The sequence below is a fragment of the Protopterus annectens genome, chromosome 5.part0, assembly GCF_019279795.1.
Source record: "Protopterus annectens isolate FY-2018-M chromosome 5.part0, PAN1.0, whole genome shotgun sequence".
Taxonomy (NCBI): Eukaryota; Metazoa; Chordata; order Ceratodontiformes; family Protopteridae; genus Protopterus; species Protopterus annectens.
Window position 1 is genome coordinate 1,689,437,916 of NC_056735.1, and position 23,115 is coordinate 1,689,461,030.

At 42.2% G+C, this 23,115-nt stretch overlaps 1 protein-coding gene across 1 annotated transcript in view; it reads right to left on the reverse strand.

Annotated features, from left to right (window-relative positions):
* The window catches only part of LOC122802408 (WD repeat-containing protein 3-like), a 270,090-nt gene that overhangs the window by 200,871 nt on the left and 46,104 nt on the right, over positions 1-23,115 (reverse strand). The gene's annotated exons all lie outside the window — the stretch shown is intronic.

A 23,115-nucleotide genomic window follows, 5' to 3' on the forward strand; every position in this document is an offset into this window, starting at 1 on the left:
AATGGGATACTGTAAGCACACTGAAAGTATCTATAAAATCAGGAATGTTTCACCTAAACATGTTACTTTTGTACTGAACTGGTAAAATAGCAGAAACTACCCCTCCATTCCTTAACAAACAAATATATATAATACATAAAAGGTATTAGAATATTTAGCTTGAAGCATACATGATGACTAACAATTTTGTTGATATTTGACCTCTGTCTGAGTATTTGTTAGAAATGTAAGGTGATAAATTCATTTTTTTACAGACTTAAGCCACACCCACTGGGAGTTAAATGTACACACTCAAAAACAGCTGTACTGGACGGAATGAGTTAAGAGTAGAACACTGTTGTCAGCATGAAAGTTTTCAGCATTTCAACAAAATGGACAGCTGTTTGACAAATGAATGTGAATAACTTAAGCATTAAAGAAAGCAGATTACCAATAGCAGGAAAGATGACCACTATATTATCCTCCTCAAAATGCAGAGGAACACAAGACAACCATCTGTTTTGCAAATCGAAAATACCATAAAATTGCATTCATAAGCAAATAAATATGAACAGATCCCAATACAGAAAATGCATTTAAATCAGTGCACCCAGAAAAAATGGAATTTTGCCTACATATACTTAATCATTTTTTTAATGAAAGAATCTGCAATCACCAAACCCCTAAGGCAAGAAAATACATTTCCCAGGACTCTCGTCATAGGGGACTCCATTGTAAGATGTACTGGAGCCCCTCTAACCAGGATGAACAAGGAAATATAACGAAGGCTTATCTGGAGCCAGAATCTACCAAATGACAGACGCACTCAAGTCATTACACCAGCGGTACCAATACAATCCCATCATAGTCCATGTAGGTGCAAATGACCCGAGATCCACCTCCCTGGACTACAGTCAAACATTATGGAGCTTTCAGAATATGTGCCTCAGGCTGGTATGAGCCTACCACTGCGTAGAACATTACCATCACAGAGAAGAATGATGCCACAATATCAAAAAATTATTGATTTCAACAACTGCCTTTCTGGTGTCATTCCAAGGGGATCCAATATTTGTCAGCTTGGGAGGACATGGTTAACACACCACATTGCTTAGCCAAGGATGGTCTGCACCTCTCCCTCTAGGCTTTTGAATACTGGCTAAAACTCTATCCACCCCTCAGTGCCTTTTTTTAGGAAATATCAAATTGACAAACCTAACAACATAGCAAAATCAACTCAAATGAACCTTGAAAGTGCTATACCAGGATCCTAAACAAAAATAAAACTACACTTCCTCCAAGCCCTTCTCACACTCAGGAATATAGACATATGTGCAGTTACTGAGACATGGTTTAGAATGGCAGAGAGTACCCTGGCAGTGCAGGGTTTCAATGCAGTCAACACTTTTAGACCAGTAGCTGCAGACAACGGCTAAAGGAGTAGGGGACTCAAACATCAATAACAAGCATACCTCTAGGGTGGTCAAACAGGATAACACACTGAAATCGCTCCATGTGCAGATCATCATAGACATAATTCTGTACCATATCCTAGCCAGCTATAGGTCACCTTCCATGTCTCAAAGAAGCTCACATTGCATACCTAAACCTACTGAAGACACTTGCCATCCATCCTAGCACCTTACTCATTGGAAACTTTAAATACTCATCTACAGACTAGAACCCTACATGGCCCCAAATCTACAGGCACAGAGATTCCTGGACTTTGTAAATACAAACACCCTTGACCAAGCAGTGATTATGCCAGGAGCCTCTAACATACTGGACCTCATACTTACAAATATGGAAGAAAGTTGAACCCCCAACCAGGGTCTCATCCTCCCTGGTAAGGTCTGACCACAAAGTTGTCTCCTTCTAAATCAAAATCAACTCCATAATCTCATTAAAACCAGCAACAGTTAGGAAGTATTCCAAGGCAAATTATGTTTTATTAAGTGATGGATTATCAAAAGTCAATGCCCCTCCAAACTCTGAGAGCAGAGCAGTCTTTGCTGAATTGCTCTCAGAAACTCTATACAGCCATGTCAGTGGCTGCGTACAGGCTCCTGTCCTTACCAGAAATAAAAACAGGACTAATCTTAGAAACAAACTGTCCTGGAGGCATCCCACATTAAACACAATATATACTACAAAGGGAAAAAAAAAGATGGCAAAAATCAGGAATGGTAATTCCCATAAAGACAGAAATTATCTCAGAGTAGATAGGCTACTAAGAGAGCTAATTAGGTCAAGCAAAGCCAACTCTGAGGTTAAGGTTGCCTCCCAGGTGAAAGATAACCATAAGGCGTTGAATAGCTAATGTCAAAAACCTCAAGGGCAGCACACACTGCCTTAAACTGGTGGTTAATTGGGTCACATTCACTGAGCCTGGCAATGTAGTGATCCTGTCAGCAGACAAATTCAGTTCCAAATTCACCCCCCATCTCACCCCCCAATCATCCCCTCCAAAACACCCTCAAACATAACTCCTCCAACTACAACTAGGGAGCATGTACTAGCTGACACACTAAAGCCAGGAACACGGCCTCAGTGTGCCCCAATAACATTCCAGGATGCCTACTGAATAGTGTAAAATATGACTCATCAGGATCCCCTGGAGTAACAACTAAAGTCTTAAAACAGGGTTTGTATCACGTGAACAGAGGACTGCTATGGTCATCTTCTTCATAAGGAACTACAGACCCATTAGTCTACTAGTTTTATTTGCAAAGCCATGGAAAGAATTATCATGGAAATTATCAATAAGGATATAGGACATCTCCAAACACTGGATCCATTCCGGTTTGGCTTTGTCAAAGCAGGGTCATGATTACTGAATCTTATGGACTTCTTTGAAAACGTCACTAAGGCAATGGATGAGTGAAAAATGGCACATATTGCCTACTTATATCTATCTAAATCATGTGAAACAATACCTCACTTGGGCATTGTCAGTAAACTTACAGAGCTAGGTATAAACCCCTTTATAAAACACACTGGATAGCTAGTTGGCTCACTGATAGGACCCAGGAGGTTAGAATCGGTGAGGCCACCTCCACAAACATGTTGATCACCAATGGAGTCCCCCAGGGCTATGTGCTGGGCCCACTTCACTTTGCCATATACTTCTCAAGATTATCAAAGCCAATGTTAAAGGCCTCTAGTTGACCAAGTTTGCAGATGATTGCAACCTAGGACAAGTCACCGAATCCCTCCCAAGATGAGAACACCCTACAGGAAGGTATAACACAGACCAATGCTTGGTGCCAAAGCCATGGCTTAAATGTCAATGGCAATAAATGCATTGTAGTACTTTATGGAAGTCCAACACCCCAGGTAACTATCTCATCAATAAAATTCCCTTAAAAGTTGATTCCCTAATCAGCACTCTGGGAACCCGTGCAGATAATAACCTAGTCTTCGACCAACATGTGTCCAGGGTAGAAATAAAATCCTTCCCTGTTGCTCAACATACAAGCAAGGGCATGGCATCTAGGTCCAGAGAGGACATCATACCAGTGCACTCAGCCCTCACCATACCAATCATAGAGTACAATGCCCCCCCTTCGATATGTACCTGACCAGACATATGCAGCAACTGGAACATCTACAAAAGTTCTTTACAAAAGGAATACAGGGAGTAAACACAATGTACTATGCTGTCTCCCTCAAAACTCTGTCGCTTTACTGAGCATCATACAGACTTCTGAGAGGTGATCTTTGTCTGAAATACAGGGCATCCCTGGATCCTGTTTTGATGAATATTTTGCACATCCACAAAACAAACAGCAACAGAACTATTAGATTAAAATAACTAAATTTTGATTGCGCATAAACAGGACATGCTGGACAGAGTTTTCTCAAAAAATTCCCATTCTCTGGAACAGGCTCCCCATCCATATAAAGCAGAGATCCTCCCTATCTCCATTTAACCCCACAACTTGGACCAATGAATGGGTAATTAGAAATTCATCCCTGGTCCATCTCCTAAGTCTCTGACGGACAGAGGCCGTCAGTAAATCACCACCTATTTAAATCAAATTTGTGGGTCACATTTGGGTTGCACAGCAAGGCTTGTAAGGGACCTAGTGGTCGTTAGCCTAGTATACACCTACGAACCTATAAAAGGTTCACAAACTCTATACAGTATTTTGCAGTTCCAGTTAAAACTCTAAAGTAGAATATACATGAAAACAGACAGAAACTAACAAAAACATTTTCCTTCATGTAGTCTGGTCATGGAACCTCACTCAACAATTTCACCATTCATAAACATTAAAACATCAAACTACAATTGCTCCCATGGCACAAAGGGAAGAAGCCCTAAATGTGACCCAGAATACCCCTGTTTGAGTAGCGGCACAGAAGCTAAAGGGAGTGGGTCAGAAGGGGTGGGAGTGAGAGGCCACTGTCAGCTCACCCATGAGAGTGGGGTGAATCTGGTTTGCCACTTGGGTGACACCTAGAGTAAGTTTTAGATGTAGCATCTGCAGAAAGTTTGCCCCTGCAAAGCATGTGCTGCCAAGGGGATGGGCTGAGCATATACGCATATGGTCCTCATGCTTGTCAGCACTAGCAGAGCTCTACTGGGACCTCCTAAGGAGAAGAAGGGAAGCCCACTAATCAGTCATACTGGCCAGCTATCTACTGCCTGACTCCTGCTCTCCTGGAGGAACAAGTGGACTGATTAGGTCTTCCAGCAAGGGAAAAAATAAGCCAAAGGGCTCTCGTGGAGCCTGGAGTTGCATGGTTCTGGCCCTGGCTCCTGAGGGAGAATTGATTGGGCAAAGGATGGGAAGCCACTGGACAACACCTGACTGATGGCAGGGGGGGGGGGGGATGACATCAAACGGCACTACTCAAAATATACATCTCACATTTTCATCTACATGGTCAAAACACTTAGCATTCCTGAAAAAAAAATGATATCACATTTAAAAGTAACCAAAGGAGAGGAGAGAAATAAATCTACTATACAAAGATTACAGTGTATATGTAAAGGTAAAGGCAGGGCCAGCCTTAGCTGATATGGCGCCCTAGGCAAAGTAGTGCTCTGGCGCCCCTTAAGCCCCACCCACACAATACTCATGAAACAACACTATGAGCCACGCCCACAGGCAAGCCAATACCGAAGAAATTCACTCCAGTCATTTCCTTCAATTATTTAAATGTACAGAAGAAAAGATATTTTGTAATGTAGTTTAAACTGCAAGTGAAGATGGAAATTTCCTTTAGTAAAGCTGCTTTATCTGCTGCTCCTTCACACACATTTTACTAGAAAAGTCATGTCCTCAGAAAATAGAAACCCATGTGCCTTGTTCCAAAGGGTTGCTTAATTTAATCTAAACATAGGAGAGCGAGCCTTACAGCTCAGTGAAAGTAGAATTGTAACCTCTCTCCTCCCTGGGCACAGTAGCTTAAGCTAGAATATCACACAAAGAAGTCATTTGCTAAACAAACAGTACAGTCTCACAGTTAAAACAGACTTAGCATGAACAGTAAACTTCTCTGCCACTGAAACGGCATGAAAACCCACATTTATAGAAAATGCATCTGGCCAGTGGAGGATTAAGTTTACTTTTGTAATGTTTTTAAAACAGACTCCTTGCACACATTTTTAGGGCCATGCATACATTTATTTGTTCTTTGATTCACCTTCCTGATTGCATTAAATTACATTCCTTATAGAATAAAGCACCACTTTGTAGAATGCATTTTAAATTTGTAGTTTTAAACATTCTTTTAATAAGCAATGAAACAAAATGTATAAACCAATAATGACAAAACTACACATTTCAGAAAATTTCAACCATAAACGGCCACTCAGCCTTCTGTCATTACAATCCACTAATATTACTCACTACACACAATCTCTGCAGAAGAGAAATCGTCTGAACAATTCCACATTAAAGAGATCTATAACTAATGAAGATGTTGCCTCCGGCAAACAACTTTACATCTCAATGTTTCACCTACAAATTCAGTGCCTGTTGTTCTTGAGGAATTAATTGCCTGTATTATCATTAATATTGCAACAGGAAATGGCTAAAACTGACAACACGTTCATAGTTACTAGGCATCTCATACACAGGACATACTCAGGAGTGTAGAACCCCTATTCCCCCTTAAAATGCACCAAATAATCAGCAATCAAATGGGCACTACAAATTCAATACTCCATCTACATGGTGTGGGAGTAGACTCCATAGCCTCCTGCACCAAAGACAATTATGCTACTGACACTGCTTTCAATTCTACAACACAGTGTGCCATTTGATAAGCAAAACAGTTAGTTTTACACTGAAAACAAACTTAGCATGAGCAGCAGTAAACTTTTTTCCTTTGAAGCTCACAATTCCATGAAAATGAACCAAAACTCATAATCCCTTGAAAATGCACTGAAACCCTTAATACCCTGAAAATGCACTGAAAGTCAAACTAATTTCTGTCAGCAGTCTGGTAGTTGGTGTAGAGCAGTGGTTCCCAAACCGTTATGGACCTAGGCCCCACTTTTGAAAATGGTGGTCCACAGACTCACAGAAGTCAGGTGCATGATGCAAAACCATAGTTTGGTCTGGGTGATCAGGTATAAAAGAGTTTGTGTGTGTGTCTGTTTCTGTGTATGCATGTGTGATTGTGAGCACATGCGTGTGTGTATGCGTATGTTTGTATCAGGATCAAGAGAGTTAGGTGATGTACCCTTTTCAGAGACAGGACCTTTGGCCAGCTTAAATTGGGTAAATTGGAGTTTTCTTTCAAGAGGAGAAGGGACTGCCAGAGACACAAAAAATGGACAGACAGAATGAAAGGGCACGCAATTATGTAGAATGTATGTCTGGTGGATTATAGGGAGGGCACAGTCTGAGACTATGGACAAACTGCAAGAAGAAGAAAGTGGTAACCTGAAGAGCTGAGTACCTAGTAGAAGGTCAGCTCTCGGTTTAATGGGGAGCCATTTTGTTTTGTTAAGTGCAAGGTAGTAGTGCACTTGAGGAAGAGAAATGGTAATGAATTGACAAATGGAATTAGAAAATGGTTTGGTGTTTTGTTTAGAGGCAGAATCAGTAATGTGAATGGCGTTTTGTTTAGAGGCAGACTAAACTCAAGCTAGGATAGGACACATTTATCACCAGCTGGCCTAGCAGAGGGATGAAAAAAAGTACAGATTTCTACCAGAAAAAGCAGGACATTTATTTTTGAATTTTTCTATGTGGGAATAAATGTTAAGAATAGAATAGAATAGCTTAGTACTAGGCTAACTGCCCTTAGGAGCCATTTTAAGCCTAGCCAATTATCCCTTGTGAGACTCAAACCCTGCACCTTGTGTTTGTATAGCAAACACCATAACCATTACAGGGGCCCAGTTAGTTGATGGAGGTGTGGTTTTGATAATGGACATGTTAAGACCAGAAATGGAATGGCTAAACAGTTAGAGAGAAACTGTAGGGTGTTCCAAAAACATACTTCGGGTTTTAGAAGCATTCAGAAGTAAGCTGTGTTGGATTAGCCATTGCTGTAGTAAGTGCAGGTCAGACTGAAGTTAGGCTTGTTTAATACAAAGGGAGTTGGTCTGGAGATGTAGAAATAAGCTCAATATAAATATTCATTCTAACTAGAAAAATGTCAGTAGAGTCAAGTGGATGTGCACTCTCAACTATTTCTGGGTTTGGGAAGTTAAGACATATCAACTGCATCATTTTTGCAAACACAAGCACAGTCAAGTAATAATTCATATTGGGAAACAGGCAATGCAGAGCAACAAGAGATCTATACAGAGTCTAGATTCCTTTACCTGCATGTTACCAGAAAACATAGAACGGCAACAGATACCCCCTTTAATACACAATCACATATGCAAGTAGATTATATATATATATATATATATATATAGAGAGAGAGAGAGAGAGAGAGACTATGGCTCATAATTATAGATTACCCTTCATGAAAATAACTGGGATCATACCATAAATAATTTGAAAGGACCCACTCAGGTAGCACTCTTTAAGAGTACATTTTCTGCTTCCCATTGGTAAATCCAAGTTGTGTTTGACTATGGACAGTCATAGGGCTGAACTTTGTTTTATGTGGATAGGGGGAGTCCGTTCCATGATGCCATTGGACTTGCTGATGTGCAAAAAATCCATCATTGGTCGGAAGATGCCTTGTATGCCATAGGTCAGCTCTTAGCAGTCACTAGGATACCGACATATACACAGAGACAAACACGCACACGCGAGCAAATTAGTGTATAGATATAGATCACTAGAGAAACAAATAGAAATTATAGTTATATGAAACAATTGCTTAAGAAGGAAAGGAGAACTGACACTTCAAATGCTAAGGAAACGGCAGTCTATATTCAGTCTGTGCTGTAAGGTAAATACCACTGCTTCATATTCTGCTCCCGATATTTGTTCACTTACTAACATAAATATCATTAGTAACTTTACTTCCTCATTTAGATCGAAAGGTGAAAAACAAGATGAAATAAAAAGGCGATGCGTATACAGAAACAGACCGTTTAAAAACACAGACAAACACACACGCATGCATACATACTTACCTTATTTGTAAACAAAACAGCCACATGCAGACACACAGACTTAGGACAGGATTAATCCAAAACTTAGCTAAGAGAACCGCATGCTTAAATTTCACTCCATACTGCAGAATCCATTTAAATCCATGCTGACGTCGTGACGCACGCGTGTTCATCCTGAAAGGAGAAGACTCGTACAGAGTAGTAAAAAAAAAAAAAAAAAAAAAAAAAGTTAATTGTTGAAGCCTACTGCTGCATCTGTAAAAGTGGGCGGGATCTCCCCCCTTCTTGCCCTATGGTTCCAGTGCCCTTGAGACAGGGCACCGAGAAGAGTGCAAACTTTATGGCCTGAGAAATATAAATAAATACCTAAATAAAAATTGCGCCCTTTACAAGGCTGGCCTGTATGGCACCCTAGGCGGTTGCCTAGTTTGCCTATGCCTAAGGCCGGCCTTGGGTAAAGGTATAATGTAGAGAATTAAAAAAATCCACTCGTTGAGATAGATATGATGTTACATATAAAAGGTATAATGTGTTTATGTGCACACCTGCCATTGTACATTTATATCGCCAGTTAACCACAATATCATCTCAGCAGGGGGTAGTCTGGGAGAAGCATGCACTCTGGCTACCCAAGCCAGTAACAGTTGCTCCAATAACATGCGTGTGAGGGAGTAAACACAAACACTGTGTGTGTATAAAATATTGACATACATTAAATATGTACACACACGTTTGTGTGATGTAAGATTCTCTTACACAAGTATAAGGCAATTTCAAGTACTTAGATTAAAAACAATACATTAAAGTCATGGTCTTTACACAAGGCATGTGAAAGGTTAACTTTGTACTAGGTACTGGCACAGCTGACCTGCATTAACACGGACTGTGGACAGAAGGGCATCCCTCTTAAAAACAAAGTATCAAACATACAATTATCTTAATGACTACCATTTAGCTGATGCACATTTTCATTAAATGAACCATTATAACAAAAACTGAACACAAAAAGAATGCCAAAGTATTCTAAATAATAACCGTTGCCTGTTATCTTACACAAAGGACTCCTTAAACTAATGAAATTGCAAAAACGAAATTTAAAAATGCAAGCTTAGGACAGTATCACATTACAGGGAATGGCAACCACACTCCCTACAAAATACCTTATCTCTGCATTTTGAAAGTGTTTTATAAGCACATTTTAAACAAGTCAGATTATGCAATGCATCACTTTTGAAAAAGAAACTCCCTTGTTTAACCGTGATTATTCATGTAGGACAGTTTCAGAGCCAAAACAGCACAAATATTGAGTGGTGTTAACTAACTACTGATAAAAAGTATTACTAGCTTTCTGACTACAACATAAATCTAGATATCGTAACAGTACTGTGCAAAGGCCCTTGACTAAAGCAGTTATCAGACAGGTGAAATGAACAGCCACGTAAAAGGATGCTGTAAAATACCATTCTAGACCTTTTCAGCCTTTGGCTGGAATGTCACCAAAATGACCTCCACTTATTATAACATGAACAATGATTACAAGAAAGATACTTGGTTCTTAGATCCTTTCTTAAAAATGAATAATGTGCTGTTTCAAACAGCTTTTGACAGAACACTTAGCTCCATAACAGAACACTCAAGTGATCAGAGGTGCACCCAGTGTTATGATAGTTAAACTGTTTGACCAACACAAGCTTAGCAGGTATAGCAAATAAGCTTAGAATGAGCATCAACCCCTATATATCACTAGGTAGGTTGCAAATCGGCTGACAGACAGCAGACTCCAAGCCATCTGCCGACCAGTCATGAGTGGAGTCCCACAGGGATCAGTCCTGGGTCCTCTCCTGTTCGGCATCTACTTCTCAAAAGTCCAGGCCAACACAAAGGGACTCTGTCTGACCAAGTTCGCAGACAACTGCAAACTGGGAGCCATTACTAACTCCCCAAGTGATGGAGACATCCTACAGAAAGGCCTCAGTGAGACCAATGACTGGTGTCGAAACCATGGCCTTAAGCTTAACACCAAAAAATGCGTTGTCATCCCCTTTGGTAAAAACTCAATTACCACACTGATGGGAGCCCACTGAACACTGAAGGTGTTATAAGAGATCTGGGGATGCAGGTTGACAGCATCTCTCCTTCGACCACCACATTGCCACTGTGGTCATGAATTCTTATGTGGCATATCTCATTTGCATCCAGGAAGAAAGAGGCCATTGTCTCCATCTACTTTTCCCTCAATAGACCAATCGTCGAGTATAATGCCCCATTTGGCATGTACCTCACTAGACACCTACAACAGCTGGAGAAGCCACAGAAGTACCATACGAAGAGGATCCTAGGCATTAAACACATGTCCTACACGGAGAGACTCAAAAGACTCCAGCTATTCTCTGTCTCATATCGCCTACTTAGAGGCAATCTGTGCTCGACTTAAAAAGCCATGTCTGACACAGCTCTGTTAGAAATTCTACATTTAAAGAAATCCCAATCCCTCTGCACCACATGCTTCAGAGATCTAAACCTCATTACTACAATCAACAAAACATGCTGGAGGGACAGGTTCCTCACCCACAGACTGCCCATGCTCTGGAATAGATTTCCCATACATGTCAAGCACAGCACTTCGCTGCCCTTCTTCAAAAAGAGTCTTGATGAGTGGATGGGTAATGGAAAGTTCCCCCCCGGGGATCACTCCAGTGGCTCTACTTGATAGAGGCACTGGGAACTAATGTCGGGCTGCACAATGCCAGGGCACTTCTATGGGCTACGCTTGTAAAGGCTCCAGGGCCATCAGCCTAGTACACACCTATGAACCTATAGACAGCATAGCAAGGAATACAATTTATAAACACCAACATCAGGTGTTGCAGTATCTGCCTGTAGGTGGTCAGAAAAATATGCAGGATACCTAGTTACTTTTAAACAAAGTCTACCCTACAATTCATGCAAATTGTTATGATTTATTCATAAAACACATGGACTTCCATAAATATACAGAAAAAGATTGCAGCTTGACATGGAGACAATGGAGGTGCAATTTAAATTAAAATTCAGGCTGTTAGCAGTGCTTCATTTAAAATGAAGGGTGGAGCAGATAAACATGAAACAAAGTAAAAATAAACTCAAATATGATGCCCTAAAATAATCAAAGCCCCAGTCTGAGAATAGCTAAGGAGATGCAATCTCGAGCAGTGAGGATGTAAATACAGAAGAACAAGACAACATTACATTAAGGTTGTATTTTGGCTTAGTAAAGCTGAATGATGCTACAGTTTAATGCCACAGCTTACACAAGTTTGTTCGCTGGCAATGAAATCAATCGTGGGAGGTCTGAAGCAGACCTGCAAGTAAATTAATCTGTAAATCTAGTCCCACTGCAAAGTCTGCCCATTCACTAATGGCAAGCCATCTTACCATCTCAAGTTAAGAAAGTAATGTTTACAATTAGGAGAGGGCAGTATGAACTCACATACCTTATTTAACATTATCTGCAATGGCTAGCTGCTCTTAGATGAGGTAGCACTGATTAATAACAGCCCTTACTACAACTATGTGTATTAACCCCCTGCTACCAGCCCTCCTCACTTCAGAACATAGGAACCTGGAAATCTTACAGCAAACAAAGTTAAAAATTGGCAAGTAACCTTTTTCTTGCAGCCTAGATCCATGGCAGAGTTAAAGCCCTAACTATGATCTAGGTGAACAGAAAGTAGCAGCTCAGCCATTAGAGGAGCCCGGCAGGGGAGGTTTGCAGTGAGTGCCCATTAATAGCTTGCACATTCTGGTGGTTTCAGGCAATGGCTGCACTTGTAAACAGTAGGTGAAAGGTTTGTTAGCACCAGTATTGTGGCTTTATCTGTGGATGTGGACTTGGTCGGCCAAGTCAATAATGGTGGTTCTTCAGTTCTGCACGTCTGTGGAAGTGGGCTTGGGCCAATGGGCAATTGGCCAAGGGGATCCCTGTTGATCTAGTGGTTAGGATTTGGCACTCTCACAGCCACAGCCTGGGTTCAATTTCTGGCCAGGGAACTGTGGGCTGTTGGTATAATGGATAAAGGTGTTTAACTTGCCGACACAAGTTACAGGGTTTGAAACTCGCCTTTGAAAGGGAAATTGGCTAGGCTTAAAATGATCCACAATGACAGCTAGCCTGATACTAGCTTATGAACCTAAGAAGTATGCACATGCTAGGAGAGGATATAGCAGACCCTCGTGGTGATGCAGTTACCCACATTAGCCGCCATGAGGCGCGGGTACCCACATTAGTCACCATGAGGCAGGGAAAGGGCTTAAATACCAAAATTTCCCTACTGTCTGTTCAATGAGGGCTTCCCTACAGACTATGTTCCAGACTGGCAAGAAAGGCTGGATAAGCGATTTGGTAGGCATAAGGCTCTCAAAACTGCTGTATCGGTCAGAAAGTGGTGAGAGATATTTAGTAGGTAAATGAAATGAATGAGAAGTCTGATCATCCCAGTATGGTTGGAGGCCAAACAACCACTGTTCCTGTGCTGGTATAAAATCCTCAGTGCTGTAACTCCTCGATCAACAGCTGATGAAATATACGCCACCCAAAATAATTAAAATACATTCAAATGTTTATTGAAACCAAGAATATCACAGAACTTGGCGCTTTCATCCCTTAACTATTTTTACTTTTCGGGACTTCCTCAGGAGTTTATTAATGATCATCACTTCCTGTTATGCACAAACTGATTAAAAACATAACATATTTAACAATTAGTTAAAAACTCATTCAAAAAAAATTGTGCTGGATTTTATGTGAGAAAAACCAAGAGAAAGTTGGGAGAGAATTTATGAACATGTCTATGATATCAAAACATTTAGAGACTCCAAAGCATTTTTTAAGCATTCATTGACATGTGCTTCTTTCAATAAATTTATTTTTTTCAGGGTAGTTATGGATGAAGTGGGGATGACCCATACAACTTGTTATAATTTAAAAAAAGAGCGACTATGGCAAATCAGATTGAATGCCACAAGGAATCCAGGAATTAATTTAAAAAAAAGCTGTTCAAGAAATATTATTTAAGAGAGAAAATTATATAAGTAGATCGTACAGTTTTACATATTTATTTACTCCAATATTTAAATTATGTGGTTATGATTCAATTTTGTGTGTAGGAGGAATTATTTGGAATGAGTTTTTAACCAATTATTAAATATGTTATGTTTTTAATCAGCTTGTGTTAAAAGGAAATGATGTTAGGCCAACCAATATAATTAAAAAATTTCTATGTTTCATCAGCCATTGATTGAGGAGTTGCAGCACTGAGGAATTTATACCAGCACGTTTGGCTTAAGTTGGTTTTGTTTTCACCGTTTGGTTACTACAACCGCTGTTCCAACAACCACAGTTTGCCGAAAGGGAAAGAAAGAGCATTGAGACTCACTGAAATGGGGAGAACAGACAGGTGGCAGAAAGCAAAGCAAAAAGCAAAAGAAAATCGGACATCTACATGTATGGTAGGTACAAAACTGTACTATGTCCTTCAAGGATGCATCTGCAGTCCTCACATATGGGTAGAATACCATAGCCAAGCTGGGGGTGGTAGGATCTAAGAAAATGATGGTGTAGCTAAAATGCCCTGCAGGACTGCCGTAGCAAAGCCTGCTCTGGATCTGGAATATAAGGGCAAATTGTAATGCTTGGAAAATGTATGCACGGAGCTCCATGTAGCAGCTTCTAAAATGTCCTTGGTAGCTACCCCTCTTAAAAAGGCTGTGGAGGTGGCTGTGGCTCTGGTGGAATGAGGTCTGATGTTAGCTGGCACAGTCTTTCCACGATAAGAGTAGCAGAATCGAATGCAATTCCCTATCCATTTTGAAATTGTCTGTTTGGATATGCTACCAACAGCTGGTCAGTTTTTCTGTAAGTCTTAGTTCTGTCCAAGTAGTAGCGCAACTGTCTGTGAATGTCCAGGGTATGCAGAAGTTTCTCCCCCTTGTTTTGTGGATTTGGAAAGAAGGTAGGCAGGTGAATAGCTTGGTTCAATGAGACCCTGGATACCACCTTTGGCATGAATGAAGGATTGGTTCTCAAAGAGACTCTGTCCTGATGAAAAATAAGAAATGGTTGTACTGCCATGAGTGCCTGCAATTCAGATACTCTTCTTGCTGAGGTTATGGCCAGAAGGAAGGCAGTCTTCCAAGACAGGAACTGTAGCTCTGAAGATGCTGCTGGTTCAAAGGGAGGTAGAGTCAACTTTTCCAACATGAAGTTAAGGTCCCATGTAGGCACTGGTGGTTTCTTGGAGGATTGATGTTTTTAATTCCTCTTAGAAACTGCCTTAGGAGAGGATGAGAGAAGACAGGTGGATCAGTATTGTATTCTGCTGAAATTGCTGAAGCATGAATTTTTATGGAAGAGTAAGAAAGGCCATTGTGGAGCATTTCTGCCAAGTATTCCAGGATATGTGCCATGCTCATCACTGTCGCATCTAGGCCCTTTGCGGTGCTCCAAGTGTGGAATCTTTTCCATTTTGCTGAATATGCCTTTCTCGTGGAAGGTCTGCGAGCTTCCATGATGATATCCTTCACTCTCTTGGATAGCTTTTCCTGGTGAGGAGTCAAGGTATTCTCCAGGCTGTCAGCTGCAGGGTTTTCAGGCTGAGTGCAGAGTTTTGTAATTGTGCTGTGTCAGAAGAAGTGACCATTGTGGTAGAGGCCACGGTTTCGTGTGTGACATGCTCCGTAACAGTGGGTACCAGTGCTGCCTTGGCCAGTCCGGGGCTATTAGAATCACTTTTGGCTGCTCTGTCCTGATTTTCAGTAAGACCTTGGTCATTAGTGAAGAGGTGGAAATGCATACACTGTTAGAGTATTCCAGCTGAAAGAGAGGGCGTCCACTTTCCATGCTTGTGGGTGGTATGTCCTTGAGCAGAATTTCTTCAGCTGATGATTGTGGTGGGAGGCAAAAAGATCTATGTCCGGCCTCCCCCATGATTGTGTTATCTGAAGGAAAATGTCTGGGTGCAGCATCCATTCGTGTGGATCCATGGTGTTTCTGCTTAGGTTGTCCGCCAGTATATTGTCTTTTCCTGGCACAAACTGGGATTGCAGCTCTATATTGAGTTTTAGGGAAAGTTCCCAAAGATTCATTGCTAGCCTGCAAAGAGGGTAGGAATGGGTACCTCCTTGCTTGTTTATGTACCACATGACTGTGGTATTGTCTGTCCTTATTAGCAGGTGGCCTTGATGTAGAAAGTGCTTGAAGGCCTCGATTGCATGCATCACTGCCAGCATTTTCTTTTGGTTTATGTGCATGCGCAATTCTTTCTGAGACCATAGTCCTTGGATGCATCTGTCCTCCATATGTGCTCCCCATCCATGGTCTGAAGCGTCCGAGGTAATGGTTTGGCTGGTTACTGGTTTGCTGAAAGGCAGACCCCTGTTTGACTGGCTTGCTTGGGCCCACCACAGAAATTCCTTTTGAAGGCATGGAATGAGTGGTATCAAAGCTTCTAGGCTGTGATTGTGCTGAGACCATAAACTCCTTAGGTACCATTGCAGTTTTCTCATATGCAGCCTTGCTTGTGGAATCAGAAGAATGCACAATGCCATGTAACCCAGGGCCTGCAGAATTTTCCTTGCAGTCATCTGAGTTTGTTTTGTTAGATTTCTGAAGTAATCCGGTAGTTGTCTTTGTTTTTCTTCTGTGAGAAATGCCATTTGGGTGGTTGTATCTAGTTCCGCACCCAGAAAAGTTATTCTTTGGGATGGCACAAGTCTTGATTTGTGAATGTTGACTGTGTATCCCAAGGCCTGCAGTAGGCGGATGGCATAATTCAAATGTTTTACTAAAGTTTGTTGGCTGTCCGCTTGTATAAGGCAGTCGTCCAGATACGGGTATATTTGAATCCCCTGAAGTCTGCAGTGTGCAATTACTGATGCCAGGCATTTTGTAAATACTCTGGGCGCAGTAGATAAGCCAAAGGGCAATGCTGAGAATTGATAATGCTCTGAACCTGCAAGAAATCTGAGGTGTCTTCTGCAACTTTGTCTGATAGGGACATGCAGGTATGCCTCCTTGAGGTCTAGAGTTACCAGCCAAGACCCCTTGCCCAGCATGGGAAGGAGTTGCTATAAGGTCAGCATTTTGAATTTTGGCACAATGAGATAAGTGTTCAGTGCGGACAAGTCGAGAATAGGCCTCCATTGTTTTTCTTTTCTTGGGACAAGGAATAGTCTGGAATAAAATCCTTGGCCTTGTTCTGCGAGAGGAACCTTTTCTATAGCTTTCATTTGCAATAGGTTGGCAATTTGTTCTAAAGCCTCTGCCCTTTGATTTGGTGGCAGATTTGGCATTCCTTTTCTTTCTGGTAATGTATGGAAATGGAACCTGTATCCTTTGTCTATTATTTGCAGTGTCCATTTGTCCCTTGTAATACTGTGCCAATTTCTTGAGAATAAAGATAGCTTTCCGCCCAAAGGTGCTTCTACTTGAGCCCTGGTCGGCGGGGTCAAGGTGAAGTCATTGAGTCTGTCCTTGTGCAGCAGTTGTTGGTCCTGCACTACCTCTCTGGTTAGGAGGCTGCCACTGATGTCCTCTGTAGGAGCCTCTAGCTTGCCCTCTACCTCTGGCACGCCTGTTCTTGCCTCTTTGAAATCTCTCTTCTGGAAAGGACCAATTCTTAGAAGGCCAATTTCTGCTGAATTTTGGTGGTTGGACCTGGAGGAAATCTTTGACTGTTTGTACAGATTTAGCCTTTTCCTCAAATTTCTTTAAGACCTCCTGAGCAGTGGAGACAAATAACTTTTGCTTTTCCAGTGGAGCATCCAGAAGCTTAGCCTTAACATGATCTGGCAGAGATTGTTCCTTCAGCCAAGCATGTCTACGTATGACTGCACCTGTCATTGCTGACCTACATGAAGCTACCAATGCATCATAACCACACATCAAGAAATGGTTGCTAACCTGTTGTGAGTTATGTACCAGATCCTGAAGTGACTTACGATCTAGGGGTTCAGGTGAAGACAGTTTTTTCTGCAATTCATCCAACAAATACTCTTGGTACTGTATCATATGAAATTGACAATTTAAAGCCCTCATAGACAGAGTGGAAGAAGTATACACTTTTTTACCCCATCTCTCTAAAGCCCTGGACTCCCTTTCAGAGGGGAGTGGATTTTTAGTAGTGGCAGCTGCAATCCCTTTAGGACCCTGGGAAATAGTTTCTGGGTCAGCAGAGTGGGCCTTGTAAAGGAAATGATGTGAGTCCGGGACCCTGTAGTACCTATCGGGTTTAACAGGAGCCAGAGGAAGGGTGTCAGGGGTCAGCAGAGTGGGCCTTGTAAAGGAAATGATGCGAGTCTGGGACCCTGTAGTACCTATCGGGTTTAACAGGAGCCGGAGGAAGGGTGTCGGGGGTAATGCTAGACTCCAAATACACATCATCAATGACTCCTGGTAGTCCGATAGAGCAGAGCCATCAGAGGCCTCAGAGGACTGTGGATCAGCGGGCTCAACCCTGGGCCTTTTGTCTAGAGGAGGTTGAGAGCCCCTGTCCGGATGAGGCTGAGAGCCCCTAATTAAGGAAATAAGGTCCTCAGCTAAACTTAATATCTGTGAACCTGTAGTGGATCCCTGAGGAATAGTCTTGGGAGGCAGAGATTTTTGTTTAGCAGCTTTAGCCCTAGTGAATGCTTTTATGGACATGGATGCAGGGGGCCTGGCTGCTCCACGTGCTGGTGTAGTTTTGTCTAGGGGAATGGTGTCGGTAGTTTCCCGAACACCGATTTCAGAGGGTAAATCTATAACTGACTCAGAAGAGGCCTCTGGGGCCGAGGTTGTCGGTTGTGTGGTTTCTACGGTCGGAAGTACCAAGGACTCTGTTTCAGCCGAAACAGGGAGACTCGCAGTAGGCCTAGGCGTGGTTTCAGCTGAAACCACGGTCCGAGTGTGTCGGTCCTCGTCCTTCCGTTTTTTGGTTAAATGAGAAGTCAGAGTCTCCGACGGCATAATATAAGAGAAACTAGCCCCAAAATATTCCTCTGCAAACTCCGACCGACGCCTAAGAGTGCGTCGATTAAAGGAGGCACAGGCAGTACAGGCTGAGACGTCGTGGTCTGGGCCTAGGCAGGGGAAGCAGTAGGAATGGAAATCCTTATGAGGTATTTGTTTCCCACAAGTCAAGCAATTATTAACTTTAAGCATTTGATCTGACATCGGCTGAGGCAAGAAAGAGTCCCCAACGGGGTACTTAGCTTTTTGAAGTCTTCGGTAGCTGAAGTTACAGGAGCTGGCCGACCGGCACTTGCGAACTGCTTCTGCTTCGGGCACCACGCGGCAAGAAAGACTGAGGAAGATGGCGTTGGCTGATACTTTTATACCCCAGGCGCTCTGATGTCGGGGAAAGGGAGACATCAGCCGACGCCGGACCCAGACTTTGGAATCCGGCCGACCGAAGGGCTGCCTCAGGCAGGACAACCCGTATGTGAGGACTGCAGATGCATCCTTGAAGGACATAAACAGTTTCTGGTAACCACCACATCATTCACATATCAGACTGCCCCAAAGGCCAAATAAATCATAGGCAAGTAGATTGATAACATGAAAATGAACAGGGGTCCAAGGACAAAACTTTGCGGCACACATGCTTGAATCTCAGTAGTATTCAGCAAACAGCTGCCAAGTTTAACTTGGAATGTATGAATTTCTAAATTACTACATGGGACTTAGGGGCCTTGGGTTAGCCTACATTCAGAGTGTGGCTGGAGCAGAAGAGTGTGGTTCAGACAGAGTCATATGCCCTAGGCAGGGCCACAAGGGCTACATCAGAATAGGTCATACTGTTTAAGGTGGCTGTCAGCATCCAGGTGTAATCACATAAATATGGTCTTGCCATGCTTGCAAGTGGAGGGGACACCATTTTGTATGACATCCTTAAGTTGTGAAGCCACACCTTTGCCTGTATTTTTACTATGCTAAGAAAGATGACCCTGAAGCAAAGTAGGAGACTGTTCTGGTGCAAAATGGGGTTACTGGATTTGGGGAAATAGGGTAAAACATAAACTAAAGATAACTAATGGGTTAAAATGACTGCAAAAGGCCCAGTTGTAAGACACAAGCATACAAGTGATCTGCCTCACAGCTTCAGACCATGAAGTGAAACAGTAAGGTATTATGGACTTGTTTCAGAGGTAAAAGGAAGAAAGACAACACTATGTGAGGACTGTGTGTTTGGGGGTGGGGGGAGCCACTACATACATTTTATCATGGAACAGCTTAAAAGAGGTTGGCAGGATAAGTAGTAGGTCCAGTGAAATTAAAGACTGGATCCCAGATGGCCTTCTGTCTGTTAAAAATACTAGTTATCTCTGCTCAAAAATAACATGCGTTGGACATGAGTTGGGCCTGAAAGGCTCTGTGGAAACTGGATTATGAACTTTATGATCCTTCTACTTTTTTTCTCCTAAAGGTGCCGGAAAGATACAAGCACCACAACTGTCCTCCCACACAATGCTTTCTATTCCTTCCAGGCATTATTTCAAAGCCTAACAAATTGCTTAAGCTCTCCAGATGGCTTTACATTACAGGCTTTATTTCAAAGCCTAATGAACTGCTTAAGCTTTCTAGACAGTTGCCCGTCATGCAAAACCTCTTATTTTCCCACAATTGTCTGAAAACCACTTACAATGAAGTGGAAACCAAATCATGTTCTGACAGTATAGGGAAGCTAGTCAGGGAATTCAAGTTACTCCAGGGGCATTATTTCCTCAAAAGAAATAATTCACTGCTAGTAACAATAACGGTGGGTGGCTTGACTCTCAAGCAGCACACAATCTTTGAATAGTCACAAAATTAAAACACACAGAGTTATGAATTCTGTCCACTCATTTCGTAATCAGAAGATCCAGAAGACAGACAGTCTTTCAGTAGGATTAGGCTAGGTCTGGTGAGATCAATGACAACCTAGACAATGTTGTGGTTGGAAAGCAGATGGGTGGGCCTGGGTCCATTGCGACTCAAGGTACTAATGCTGACATACCCATGAGGAAGAAACTTTTTTTTTTCCATGAAGCACTGGCATAGATTATGAAGCACATCCTAAATGTGTCTCACGGTGAGAAGGAAGGCTTGTAGCAGATGTCAGAATGGGGTTTGGCATATGCACCCACTATCAATGCAGCCACAGACTAACTTCAAACTTGTATGCAGTGGATGTGCCTAGCCCCTTTAGTACTCCTATCCTCAAATCTGCCCCACCACATGGAGTAAGTGGGAGGAACAAGCAAATGTGGCTTCAACTACACATTTGAGACTCTGATAAAATCTGGGCCTTTACCTTTGTATCAGGCCTTCAGGTTTATCTAGCTTGTTATTCATGCTGTCCAGTTTGATAAAGGCCACATTAACCCTTGCAGCGATCACAGTTACACCTTGGATGTCTAGTACTAAGACTTTAGAGGACAGAAGTGCCACAGTTAGTAATAGACATCCAAGGTCTAGCTGATGCCTAAATGTGGCCCTCCTATCTTCTGAAGTCTTACTACTAGACATCCAAGGTCTAGTTGGTGCTTAAGATTTCAGAAGACAAGGGCCTCAAGCACAACTAGTCCTTGGATGTCTAGTACTAAGACTTCAGAAGACAGGAGAGCCACAATTACGCACTGGCACACATGAAGGGGCCAGATGAAGCCGCGGTGGTGCAGCGGTAGCGTTGTTACCTCACAGCAAGAGTTTCTCCCTTTCGATTCTCGGCTGGAGCGCCTTGTGTGTGGAGTCTGCATGTCCTCCCTGCAGTTGAGTGTCATTCGAAAGACATGCATAGAATGGGCGTGCCTTCGAAGGTTGGGCGTCGAGCTGGCATCTCGGCACCCGTAAAAAAAAAATCTACTGCCAATCATTAGAGGACCGGAGTTCCGCTGTGGCGACCCCTAAGTGGGAAAAGCTGAAAGAAGAACAACAACACATGAAGGGGCCATGCATTTAAATTACGTTTGTTAACAGGAGACCAATACCAACAGTCAAGAAGGAAGTCTATCAGATGGTTTTCATAGTGTCCAAGCACTGGCCATTCAGCAAACCAGCACTACTGTCAAGAAGAATACACTAGTTGGTAGTTTGGATTAGAGGAAGAGGGTGCGAGATATGCATCTCAAGGACTGTAGCTCACCATACCTTGAGAAGAAAGAGGAGTTTCCCCAACACATCTTTTGTAAGAGTGCAGAAGATAGAAAAATCTTAGCGAACAAAAGGGCTATCCATCCCCGAACAGATGGCCATCACTGCCTCAAACTTTGAGGCCACTTATCACCCATTAGCTAAAGTGGAAACAGTTTATAAGTGTAGAAATGTGTGTGTTCCAGTGTCTTCTATTGCCAGCCTCCAGACATACAAGCGGCCACAAAAAATATGGAACCCTTCCCCACTTCCCAAGAACGTTACAATGCCCATTCCATACCTTACTGAACAGATTCGCCATTCTTAAAGCATATGGCATGACTTTCATAGGAAGGCTGATGTATGTATCCATTACCCTCTTTGCGTCAGAACATTTACTCTGCTAATTATTAGAATGTTGGAGGCTCATTAATACCAAGATTTGATGCCACAAAAATAAATAAAATAAAAGACCAAAACCACAAAACAGCGAGTGGTGAACACTGCTTTTCTCCTTAAAAATGTGTTTTTGCAGGGGGCAAGCTCCTCTGCACTCCCCAAACGTACATATATCAACTCTGACATCATTATACCTTGGAGAAAAAGGAATTTTCCAGGGAACAGCAGTCCTGGACTTAGTATATGTAAGCTGGCATTTTCAAGCAGTCAGTGCCACTAATCTGCAACTTGCACCAGCAACTCTCAGAATTACAAATTGTTACTAGTTTATTCACTCTGCCTCTAAACTGCCCACCTGCCATCTTTATGTCACATCATACTACTTGCAGGCTCATTTTGCCTGCCTAAAAATCTGAATATCTACTGCCAAAATGTCTGCCCAGAACTGCTACAAAGATGCATTTTTATTGGTAAGGAATTATATACTTAAACTCTCACTTTATATCATTTTGCAGCTCTAAGGTTACTACTTAAGGATCTGCTCAATTTAACAACCATTTGTCTATCATTTTTGGTCACCATTACTGCGTTGTCGCCTCACAGCAAGATGCTGTCCGGTTCGATTCTCAGCTAGAGCGTCTTCTGCGTGGAGACATGTGTGACTGGGCGTACCTTCGTTGAAGGTTGTGCGTCAGGGCTGGTAACTTGGCACGTAAAACTCAACTACCAATCATTAGCAGACTGGAGTTCCGCTGTGGCGACCCCTAACCGGGAAAAGCCGAAAGACACAACAACTAAAAAAAATTTAATTTGGAAGACTTCTATGCATGGATCAGATCTCCCCCAGATACGTACAATTCAGACAGAGAAAAACAAACATTTTCAATCTGATATTTCATTCCCTCCATTCTCACTGTTCTTCCAATTGTTTTCTGTGCAAACTCCAACTTCACAGTGTTTTTTCATAGTCAGTGCCAAACAGCAGGTCATTACTATTTCTTTCCAAGACAATTAGAGTACAATATATATTACCCAGAAACTCAGGATACTCAAATTTTATAAATCTTAA